Source organism: Marmota marmota, unplaced genomic scaffold (genome assembly GCF_001458135.2).
Source record: "Marmota marmota marmota unplaced genomic scaffold, marMar, whole genome shotgun sequence".
NCBI lineage: Eukaryota > Metazoa > Chordata > Mammalia > Rodentia > Sciuridae > Marmota > Marmota marmota.
The window spans coordinates 4,517,651-4,530,027 of record NW_026000037.1 but is presented as its reverse complement, the minus strand read 5'-3'; the positions used below and the strand labels follow the sequence as shown (position 1 = coordinate 4,530,027).

At 34.7% G+C, this 12,377-nt stretch overlaps 1 long non-coding RNA gene across 1 annotated transcript; it reads left to right on the top strand.

The window, feature by feature from the left end:
• The first annotated feature begins 928 nt into the window (after positions 1–928).
• LOC125619443 lies at positions 929–3,895 on the top strand. Its single transcript, XR_007351006.1, has 2 exons — positions 929–1,058; positions 2,455–3,895. It is a non-coding gene; the product is annotated as an uncharacterized LOC125619443 (long non-coding RNA).
• The last annotated feature ends 8,482 nt before the right edge of the window (positions 3,896–12,377 follow it).

Here is a 12,377-nt window from a genome sequence, read left to right as displayed (position 1 = left end):
TTGTTTTTGCAAAACTGAGGATTGAACATAGGGCCTTGTAAATGCTATCGTACTCCACTAGTGAACTACAACCCCAGTCCCTAGAACTTGTCTTTTAAATTGCTGAATACTGTTCCATTATATATGTGCACTGCATTTTATTTATCTATTTCTCAGTTGATTGTCATGTATCTCCCATTCTCAGCTACTTTTAGAATTTTTTCTGGTCTATTCATTCATTTATAAGTTTCTGTGTGGACATACCTTCTCAATTCTCTTGGCTATATGCCCCAAAGTGGATATGGTGTGTTATAACACTAACAATTTAAGCAACTACCAAATTCTTTTCTAAACTGACTTTACCATTTTATATTCCCACTTGTGATGCATGACAGTCCACTTTCTCTATATCATCACTAACACTTGTTATTATCTGTTGCTTAGTTACAGTAATCAAATGGGTATGGATAATATCTTATGATGGGTTGGATGTGCATTACTCTGGTGAATAACTGACTTACACTTCCTTTTATATGTTTATTAGACATTTCCATAAATTCTTTACAGAAAAGTTTATTCCAATCCTTTCCAATTCTAAAACTTAAATGGTCATTTTATTATTGTGTTGTAAGAATCCTGTAAGTATTCTTTATACAAGTTCCTTAGCAGATTAAAAAAAAAAATCAGACATTCCCTCCCATTCTGTGAATTGTCTTTTTACTTTAATGTTGATGTCCTTTGGAAGAAAATATTAAGTTTTTAAATTTGATTATTTCCAATTTGTCTATTTTCCCTTTGCGTTTAAGCTTTAGGTATCACACTTTGCTTAACACAAAGTCATAAAGATTTGCCAGTTTGTTTTCTTTGAACTGTTTGATAATTTTGGCTCTTATATTCTTCTCTGTGATCCATCTGGACTTATTTTTGTGTATGGCTTTTTTATCCAGTGGCCCTAGACCCACTTCTTGAGAAGACTGGATGGACTTGTCTAAAGCAAATTGACCAATCTATGAGCTCTACTTTAGTGTACACAACTAAAAAGTAATTTCATGGAAGAAAGAGAGTGGAAGATGTTCAGGGTAAGAGAAGAGTGAGGAAGGGGAAGAGGATATACTACTATGGACTGAAATGCAACAAATAACATTATATGCATTCATGAATATGCCACAATTAGTCCCATGATCATATACAACTATATTGCACTAATAAAATGTTAATTGCATACTACCACTTATTTATACCCTCATATAATGACTTTGCAACTGGGTTTTATTTTTCTGTTCTAACTTAAAAATACACTGTTAGTATTATCAATCAGATCTAGTAATATTTGCCTTCTTGATTTTTTGTCTCTTTTTTCTTGATTTACTATTTATAAATGCATAAAGTGCTAAAACATACATAGTTACTAATTTCTTGATAACTCAAGCATCAATAACTTTGTAAGCTTTCAGATACAGCTATTCTAACTATGATAAAAATACAAATTACTACTAGAAGTAGGCCATACCTCAATTTATCAAATTTCTGCTTAAAATCCAAATTATTAAAATCAATAGCAATTTAGAACATTGATACATTTAGAAAGCAGAGGCTGGGGTATAGCTCATTGAAAGAGAGTTTGCCTAGCATGCACAAGGTCCTGCAGTACCTCAAAATCTGCAGTACCTCAAAAAAAAGAAGAAAAAATTAAAAAAATAATTTGTCATATTGCTAGTTGCTCCACATCCTAGAAAATGCTAACATCTCATTTGGAGAATTCCTGAGCCCATAATCCTCCTTGCTCAAGGTGAAACAGAAAATTCACCAGTCCTCTTTGTATCTGGTAAGCGGACAGGTGAGTCTACACATAACAGACTCATCTGTGAGGGTTTTTCAAATTCTTAAGTTACTGACAAGGAAACTAAGCACCAGGCTTCATCCCTATGCTTGGTAATGGGACAGCAGAAGAAATCTGAACTGACCAGAGTCAGAATCAGCCAAGCTCATACCAAGTAGATGTGTTCCTCTTGGAGTGGTGCTGGCTGCTGTCTCCTCCCAACATGACTGCTGAGTAGTAGGAAAGCAGAGGTGGTCATGCCTGTTTTCTGAAAGTTTAACCTTGAAACTCTTCTCTAGAAAGTTCAACAATGCTATGAGTCACTCAAATATTCTCTAGTAAATTCCTTTTCTGTGTAATAAAATAAAACTGGGGTTTTTTCCTTATTTCAAATGACAACCTGATTGATACAATATTCTGTACCATCCTTGATCATATCAATAATAATCATTTATGAAGGCATATTGTCAATACAGGAACAATATTTAATTCAAAATAGAACTGATTGACAAATACTAGTGAAGTAACTGAGGTGTCAAAAGTTTTAAAGGTAAAAGGATACCCATGCAAGTTAGGATTGACATGACTCAATAAAAGATTCCCTCATAAAATTATGAACTTAGACACAAATAACACTAACATACTTGAATTTTTAGGTGAATGAAAATCTATGGGATAATAGCCACTGGGGACTGCTGCAGACTTACTAAACATAATTCGGATGTGAAGTTAGTATTCCTTGGAATTCTTCAACCATGAATCAGATTATGTGTGAAGAAGTTTGAGTGTCCTCAGTTCTAATCAAGATTGCACAAATTATACAATAAAATACAAAGATGTCGTATTGTTCTTTACAGAGAGGGCTTAAATTATAAAATCAGACACATCTAAGAAAGCTAAACTGCATTCATTTTTTTCTCCCACAAATATTTATTAAGTGACTGTTATAATACAATGCAACATCCTAGGATTTGTCTTGACACTATAATTTTTGACTAATCTTCTTTTAGTTGTTTTTTTTTATTTTCTTTTTTCCACCCCCACCTGCTACATACAATGGAAGTATGTTAAAGTCCTGTGACATCCCATTCTGTGTTCTCTGCAATGTCCATGGCAATGATGTATTTGGTAGAGTATGTTCTAATCCGGTTCACTGAAATCTAAAGTATTCTTGTGTGCTCAGGAACTTTTCCAGTGTAGCTACAGTATCCCACACATCTGCTCATATGTCCTCTCTTCTTCTCTCCTGCTTGCCACACATGACCCACCAGAAGAAATAGAAACCACGATCTCAAGTGAAAGCAGTGGTAGAACACCTAACTTTATAAATAGGATCTAATTGGCAGCCTAGACTCCTCTTTTCAAAATACTCTATTTAACAGTCCAGTTAAACATTAGAGGCAACTGTAAACAGAAATGTAATATTATAAAGGGAATCCACAAAGTGGTCACCAGCCCCTTCCAAGGACGCTTCCTTCATGACCCAGCTCCCTTCCACTGGGATCATCTCTTAGAACTTCCCTGTCTCAGCACGACCACACTGAGGAACAGGACTCCAGCACCGGAACCTTGGAGAACACACTCAAAACATGCAGAGCGTGGTGGGGGGGCACATGAAAGTCTCATTCTGAGTTTCCATAAATTCGCTATCTTATTACTAAATCCTTGCTGCTCTTTAAAGGCAAAGAGAAGTACACAATGAAGTAAAGGAATTAGTACTTATAAAATGCAACTGTGTTAGAGTCTTACAAGGTTATAAAGATTACTTCACCAAACATTGAGTTGTTTTTGTCATTTTGGGAACCATCATTATAAGTTAGGGTATAAAGTTGAAACGCTAAAAATTAGGAAATAAATTACTTAAAATCTTAAACACATCCATCACTCAGAAATAACCACTGTTAATATCTGGAGTATAACCTTCCAGATTAGGAATACCTAACAATATATCTACCCATTCATTTATTCCTTTGTACCTCCTCCATGTATCCATCATAAACCCAATATTTCCCTACAATTGCCAATTAAGATCTGACTCTTGTTTGTTCCTTTGTTGACTTGTTTTGCTATTGTAGATGTATGTTAATAAACATTTTACAGAAAAATCTTTGTACATATTCATGGATATAATTATTAGACGGAAGTATAGGATATGAATAGTTTCATAAACTGATGGTATTTAGTCAATCAATAATATAGGAAAGTATTCTTAAATTCTAACTTTGAATATTTTAATGCCTCTTCAACCTTACAGACTTTTCATATGTCTTCATGACTAGCAACACATAATTCTTTAGCTCTGAAGTCTCAGATGGTTGGCTGTTTCCCATCTTCCTTGCCACATGGAGTACTTCAAACTTCTCAGCTCCCCTGTTACCCATGGACTAGTAGAATCCCAAACACATCTGAATGTTTCTGAATGCTGGTGGGCTTCTGATCTCTACTTTTGGTCCTGCCCATAGTTCTTCAGTGTACTTAGAAACTATTATTGCTGTAACTGAAACACATTTTGGTGATGATTATAATCTTTATCTCTTTTGTGATTCTTCTGGGGGAAGTGGTTCATACTTCTAAGTGCTATTTCTTATAAACTGTGCTACATTATAGTTTAAGATTTTTCATTCAAGCAAAGAATTTCACATATATATTTTGGCAAAAGATTATTTTTAGGACTCACCAGCAGATAACTCAACCAACAAAGTAGACTTGTGAGAAACAAGTACAGAACATAAACAATAAACAGATGAAGCATACTGAAAATTTGAAGTAAGAAATCAACTAAGTTTCAGTGTCATACAAGAAATTTCCTACATCTTTCTATTTAGAACTACAAAGATCTAAATTTATATTGATAAAGTGTTGCATTATAAAAATTCTTTTGTGATTACTCAAAAAATCATTTTGGACTGCCCTTTTTAAATAAAACTATAGCTATAGAATGAATATAACTAAATCTTACTTTTGTAAACACCAACTTCTGGAAGTATGGTGCCTCTCTTTCCGGGGTGAACATGTTGCTTTGATGTGTACATGTTTTCTTACACACACCCTCCTTTATACAACAGACACCTACTGAATCACTGACAGGTGTCACATACTGAGGCAGCTACTCAATAAAAGAGACTTTACTCTTACCTTTACTCAAGAGAGTGAAGACAAATAAAAGCATATGTAGTCGAATAAGAATCACAGATATTGCAATGTAAGTATGGAAGTGCTTTCTTTATACTAGGAGACTTATCTTTTTGAAAGATAATTCTAGATAGTACTGACCATTAATTGAAGAAAACACAGCAGGAGCAGAATTCCAGTAGAACCCCTTTTTGGTATTCTGATGACACCAAATATGAGCATAGACTGACTGTATGACAGTGGTTTGTATTAGAGTGAAGAGAGTGAAGACAAATAAAAGAAGGGGGGGGAGATATGTTAGTTTTAGTGTATGTAATTTTAAAGCATTAATAACTGACTGTGTATGCATGAATTAAAAACAAGTTAAAAGCTGCAGATGTCTCCTAAGCTCTGGTTTGGAGCTCCAGGTGTGCTAGTCATGAAGGCATTACACAGACTAGAAAGAACCATATACAGATGGAAGAAAATATGTGACTGTACTTGTGCAGTTTGAATTGGATCTTCCTGCATGTTAGAAACTTAAAGTGTCTTTCAGATGAAAAGATAAAATACATAGAATTCAAAATTGAGCTCCAAGCAGAGGATATTTTAGATCTGACAGTATACAACTATTAGCTGGGGACCTGGAAGTCCTTAAGATGGGAAGGCACTGAATAAAGCGGAGAAAGTTTCCTGAACGGTCATGAAGGAATCTAAAACCTCAGATGGCACGGTCAAACACAGGTCTCTTCCAGGGTCCATCAGGTGGTACAAAGCATTGCTGAAGCTAAAACATAAATACTACTACAAAGTAAAGGTAGGTGGCCGCTGACATTCTGACTCAGAACCAGGATTCAAAGCAACAGATGGAGGCCATGGTAAGTTCAAGGGCAAAGGCATTTAGGAGCTGCTGCCAAATTTTCCACTTGTAAAATTTATCAAGAAAATTTCAATATCTGGCCGTTAATATTTTAAAAAACACTTTTTAAAATCCCAAACAAAACACAATGGTAGACCAGAAATTACACAGAGATAATTCACAACATTTTAAGAAATGGGATGAGAAAAAGAAACAGAAAATGAAGCTGGAAATGTATGAACAGGGATGAGCAGGCACAGCAATCCTCGAAAGTTAACAGACTTCCTCCTGATCTGTGACCAAAGAGTGATAACTCGTGGAGTAACAGATCCTTTGCTTGGAAAGAGCCTGAAATATTACACAGCCTGGACTGATGTTATCCACAACATGACTTTCAATCTTCTATTTCCTACTGTTCATCTTCATCAAGTAGGATTTATTATGCTTCCATGTGTATAAGCTGTGATGCCAGCTGTTCTACCAGTAAATGGAAGAGAGAGTTCACCTTTTGAAGAAATATTTATCATTTGTGGTTTAACATTTTTTTGTACTTGCAACATATTATTCCAAGAATATATTCATCCCAATTCTTTTTACATTAAGATAATTTCTTCTATTTTTCTTCCCATAAATAGTACTGCAATACATCCTTTTTGGATATATTTCTTGATAAGATTTTGCAAATGCTCCAACTAGAACAGAATGCAGCTGCCAGGATCTATGTGGCTGGAATGACAGAAGCACATTTATTTTATTTTATTTTTTGAGTATTTGGCTAGATGTCAAACACTATATTGACTTGGCTCTAACAAGGTTTCTCTTCTGCGCCCCATAAGATATTACACTTTCTTGGCAAATACAAAGTGCTAACTCCTCTCTCTTGAGATGGAGGCAAATCCTACCCCAGCAGAAGAGTGAACATGATAACCTAACAGATATTTTTCCAACAGTGACTACTGTGATCTAAGACCAAAAGACAGTTAGTACTTTTTAAACATTTCATTTAAAAATAATGACATATACATTATCTTAAAATATATCCAATGAAATATGTCTTTGCTTTAACACATACTGGAGGGTTCTGAGTAATTTATTCGAGTTCTATTTTGCTTAATCCTAAATTTTCCACAAGAAATTGGAAAAGCAAATGCTTATGTATTTCTAGAATAATGTCAAGGTTTAGTTTAATTTCTGAAGGCTACTATTTTCTCAAGAACTGAATCAACATATTCGGCCCTCAATTTTTATATATTTCTCTCAATTTAATTAACTCTACAACTTACAATTATCACCACAATCTGTAACTTTCCTTATAAAAATTTATTAAATGAAAATAAAATTAAAATAAATGAAAATAAAAACCTGGGAATGCTTCACATTTTTTGACTCTACCCGATATTTTGCTTGCTGAAATAAATTTGTCATTAAAGTCAGTTTCTTTTGGATGATGTGTTCATGTAAAACACATTGCACTGTGTAGTTTTGTATTTTTACCACTTCTCCTGGGTTTGGTAACAGACATTGCTGAAACCCCATTATCTCTAGGTGGAGAGGAGTGGAGGCCTTCATCCTCTTGCTACCAGTGCTCAACACTGCTCTCACTCTCTCCTCAGCTAAGAGTGGGGCTCAGGCTGAGTCTGTGAGCAGACAAGGTTTCCCAAGTCACAGCAATCCCAGACCACCACATCCTGTGTGATGAATGATCAGCAGCTGGCCAGAGTTACTTTGGTTCTCTCAATGGCATCTCTAGCACAGCTTAGGATTACATGTCCAGCCCTTGCCTTCTGAGAGTCTGGCACACACTGTGGAAAATCTGGACATTTCACAATTTAAGTAAAATAATGCTCCACCCAAACCAAATAGTGGCAGCTCTCCTTGGGAGAGTGTGATTGGGGGATGCCTCTTTAAGTCTGTTACATTGATGTGGCCAAACCAACCACTCAACTAAAATACAGGTTCCTCTACCCTTGGGCCTAACTTTAACCTGAGTGAATTTGAAGGAATCAGCCTTCCAAGTTGATGATTCTTGTCAATGAGCCTTTTACAAACCTACTCTCCTGAAATCTTAAAGTTCTCTTTAAAGAAGGTAATAACAGCCTTTCAGAGGACCTAGCCACGCTCTCTGTGGACTGCTCCAGGATTCCTGAAACATTATTCAAAATACGTTCTTATTCCAATATGTACACAGCCCAGCCCATTCTTTGCACTGATAGTAAAAGTAAAGTTGAAACTTACAAAAGTGTCCTTTCCCAAATTATAACATACATAATGCTATATGCACATAACATACTGAATTCTTCTTCAGTATTCGTTGGTCAACTGAAATTGACAAAGCCTGTTATCACCAGATCTGGTTTTCTCCTATTCATGCAGGCATATTCTGAGGATGACTTGAATGGATTATATACTTCAAATCTAAAGCAAATGCATTATTTTTTCATGCTTTGTTATATGTGATCTATTCTTAGTGTGAAATACTTCAAACTGGACACAAGTATTTATTATGAATAAAGCATATTTAAGATTTTGTATAACTTTATCTGAAAATGTATACATAACTATTAGAAAAATGTATGATGTTTAAACAATGGCTCCCAAATTTCATGCTTTGTAGAAATAAATATTATGCCTTTCCAATCACATCATTTCCTATTATTCTCCACACAATTTCTTTAGTTCTCTATCTGCATACTGGCAACCTTAATTAAATGAAAAATTTAACTTTTAATTTCATCAAGTCATTTCATGATACTCTGGGATTTTTTTCATCACAAAATTTAATATTCCACAGTTCATAATCTGTCTCTACTAAAGAACTGGTTGTTCTTCCACATTTCTGATTAATTTCATCTGACAGTCTAACAATATAGGTCATGATAACGAGGTCCATTATAAAGTGTTATTGACCTAGAAATGCTGTTTGAATGGAATCTGGAACATTTGACTTCTTATTAAACAAAATATGAGACCATGAAATAATTTAAACCAATCTATCATTATTTGGCTCTAAATTACTAGGTATTCTACTTTGAAATATCTAACCCATACAATTTGTTATCAAATTATTGGGATAATTTTACTATCATTTAGATACATGAAAATTTGTAATCCAATTCCCTAAATTGTGTGAAAAAAGAACAATCATAAAACTTTATTTAATAATTTGGGTAAAGGCTATGAATTGACATTACAAGCAGGAAAATAGTAAATCACATATTTCTGTAGATATGATATGTGTGTATGCTGTATTTTCTTGGTTAATGAGAAATAATTTGGACTTCAAAATCACACAAAATTTCTGAGGCTCACTCTTCTGTATCATATCTTATACCAAGATGGGAATGAAACATGGAGAACCTGCTGATTTTAACTTGAAGAAATACCACTGTTGTTTTGTGCATCATTGAAGAGTATCCTTGGGTTTTGACTGAATCATACAAGTTAAACATAAATTTAACTCTAATTGGTACTAATTTGTATTTATTTGATTATGAAGACTGTATCATGAGGAATCGTGTATATCTCCAATATTGTAAAAATGAATAGATTTTTAACTTTTATGTGTTTAGGTTATTTTTGGTTGTCACACCGATCTACATAAACTAATTTGATTTTACAAATTTTATAGTTCGTAGGCAGAGAAATTAACCTTTAGAGAGAAAGCAGAAAGAAGCTATCTGATAAGATAATTTTCTCTGAATATAAATGGATTAATGAAAACACTGACTTTGTTAAAATGATGCTCTAGAAACCCTACAAAAGGTAGTCTCCGTATAGTGGGTCCACAAACTCAATACAAAAAGAGAAAAACAAAGCAAAAGGAATTCCCAGAGTGGACAGAAAATGCAACTGGGGTGACTGGCAAGCAGTGAAAGTGTGGCCAAAACACCATGCTGGATCCCAGGAGGAGGTGTTTCCAATGACGCCTGCTGTTGTACGGGGCAGATTTCCTGAGCTCAGCTCCTGAATTGTGGGGATACAGAGGCATTTATGATGTGCTATGGATATCCTATTAAAACCAAGATCTGAGATATGGAGATGTTGGACAACTTCCCATTCTTTATGGCATTTGGGGGAATTATGTACATCTAGAATATTCTCTACACTAATTCTGATTTCTTTTTAAGAATACATTTCAAAAGGAGTTAAAGCTAGAGGTGTCTAAAATAAAAAAATTTACCTTAATTTATGTAGATGTTAAGAGAATAACTATGTTAATATTTCATAATTTTTCTTTACTTGCAAAAGTGTTATGATTAAAGATTGTTTATATAATGTATGAGATATTATTACTGTAAGGAATAAAAATTGACCTAAGTGACTGTTATTCTTAATATGCTTTCATGGATATTTAAAAATAAAAGATAGATAATAATCAATAAAGTGAGATCTATAGAATTACAAAGAGATCTGGCTAATAAAGCTAATATATGGTTCCCAAGATGCTTCTATTGTATTTTGTTGCTTAGACAATCCAAGAATAAAATCAAATTAGCTACTACAAGAACAAGAATGAATACAAATTGATTAAAACTTGAATGGACTCTTCTTCCAAGATGATGTATGAATGGCCAAGAAACACATGAAAAGAAGTTGGACATCACTAATTTCACCGAAAAGCAAACCAAAACCACACTATCACCTCACATTCATTAAAATGGCTACTTTGTAAATAAAGTAAATTGAAAAGCAGGGCCTGGATGTGGAGAAAATGGAACTCCTGTGCATTGCTAGTTGAAATGCAAGCTGGTACAGCCCCTGTGCAAAACTGTATGGAGGTTATTCAAAGGAATAAAAATTAATCTCTATGGTTCAGTATCCACACTACTGTGTATAGATGTAAAAGAATTGAAAGTAGAATCTCAGAGACATTAGCAAACCTATGTTTACAGCAGCACTATTCTCAACAGCCAAAAAGTACATGCAACCTGTGTATCCACTGACAGATGGAAGGATAAACAGAGCACAGTATAAACATGCACAGAACCCTGTTCATCCCTGATAAGGAAGAAATCTTGTCGTATGCCACCTCAAGGACATTATGATATGTGAAATAAAGCAGTCAGAAAAGCACAAATGTACTGTATGGTTCCACGTATGCATCCACAGTTGTGAAGTTCAGAGAAACAGATAGTGAAATGGGGGGCTGTAGGAACTGAGGGAAGGGCACTGGGGCAGTGTGGTGCCCATATACAGTTCCAGTTCTACAAGACTCCAAGTCCTGGAGATTGCCAACAGTAAGGACACACCATCACTACTGGGGCTGCATCCTTGAGATGGTCAGTTGGGAAATGTTATGCTGTATTGTAGCACAATATTTTAAAACATAAGGAACTATCATAATAAATATAAAAGTGTTTAGAAACAGTCACTAGAGGAAAGAACTTTGCTTTTCTCCTTTATGAGGATATTATTTTTCTTTATGTGTCAGAACATTCTATTTTAAAATAATTAGGTAAAAGGTAGCACACAATAATTATAAGTACTTTAATAGTGCAAAATAAACAAGTAAGAAGAAATAATAATAACTTCAAAGTGACAAGTCTTTTCTTACCTCATCTCTCCCTCTTTCTGTCTCCCTCTGTGCATGCACACACACATAATCACGCACACACCCACACTTGGAGTAACCTACATTTTTAACATTGCATTATGATTACTAATCTCTAGCCACTAATATATTTAATGACAATAATCTGCTTTATGCAAATTGGTATAATTTATTCAACAAAACTCTTTTAGACAATTTCCATTTTTTATTATGAATATTGCAGTACACAAGTGTGTGTTTCTGTGCATATTATTAAATATGCAGTTACTTACACATATATATGGGAAGAATTTTTTGGACTGATATATTGTTTAGCCAAAGGCTAAACAATATATCAATCCAAAGTCAAGGAGTTAGGGAGGTAGGGAATTGGTAAGATCACTATGACTGAAAGTGTTTTGAGGGCAGAGCTGACAGGGAGACACATATGGGCCTACACAGGTTGTGTGTGTGGGTGTGGAAGTCTATGTGGGTATGAACATAAAGGAACAAACTTTCCTTCAGTTGCATTATTTCTTACAGTTCTACCATATTTCTGTTCCCAAAACATGTCTTGAATTGCTTTGTCAAAATTAAACCAGAAGAAAATGTCAGAAGAGAATGATATGCGCTTAGTTAGTCTAGAACCTGGTCCGTGGAGGAGCTATTTTGCTCCTGCTTACCTGCCTACTTTCTTACTACAAGTGGCTACTTACTTTCCAAAGAGGTTAATATTTTAGACATCAGAATCCATTGATGCAATTGTGTTATCGCTAATGGGGAAAAAAGCAGCAAATATGCTGAACATTGGGTTTAACATCTTGATCCAATTATTCCACTGCATGAGAAAAAGCTCAGACATTTGCTGTTTTATTCCAATGTGTTGGGTGTGGGGAAAGCTCTGCATTGGGCGGGAAGCTTCTCTGGGATTCACATTCCAGACTAAAGAAAAAGGACATATGAAAAGACAATTCCCCAGACACCTTAGTGTAAATAACCTGCTTTGCTGAATTTCAAGATAGGACTACAAGCTCATAAATCAGTAGGCATCACTAGATCACACTCATTGTAAGATAAGG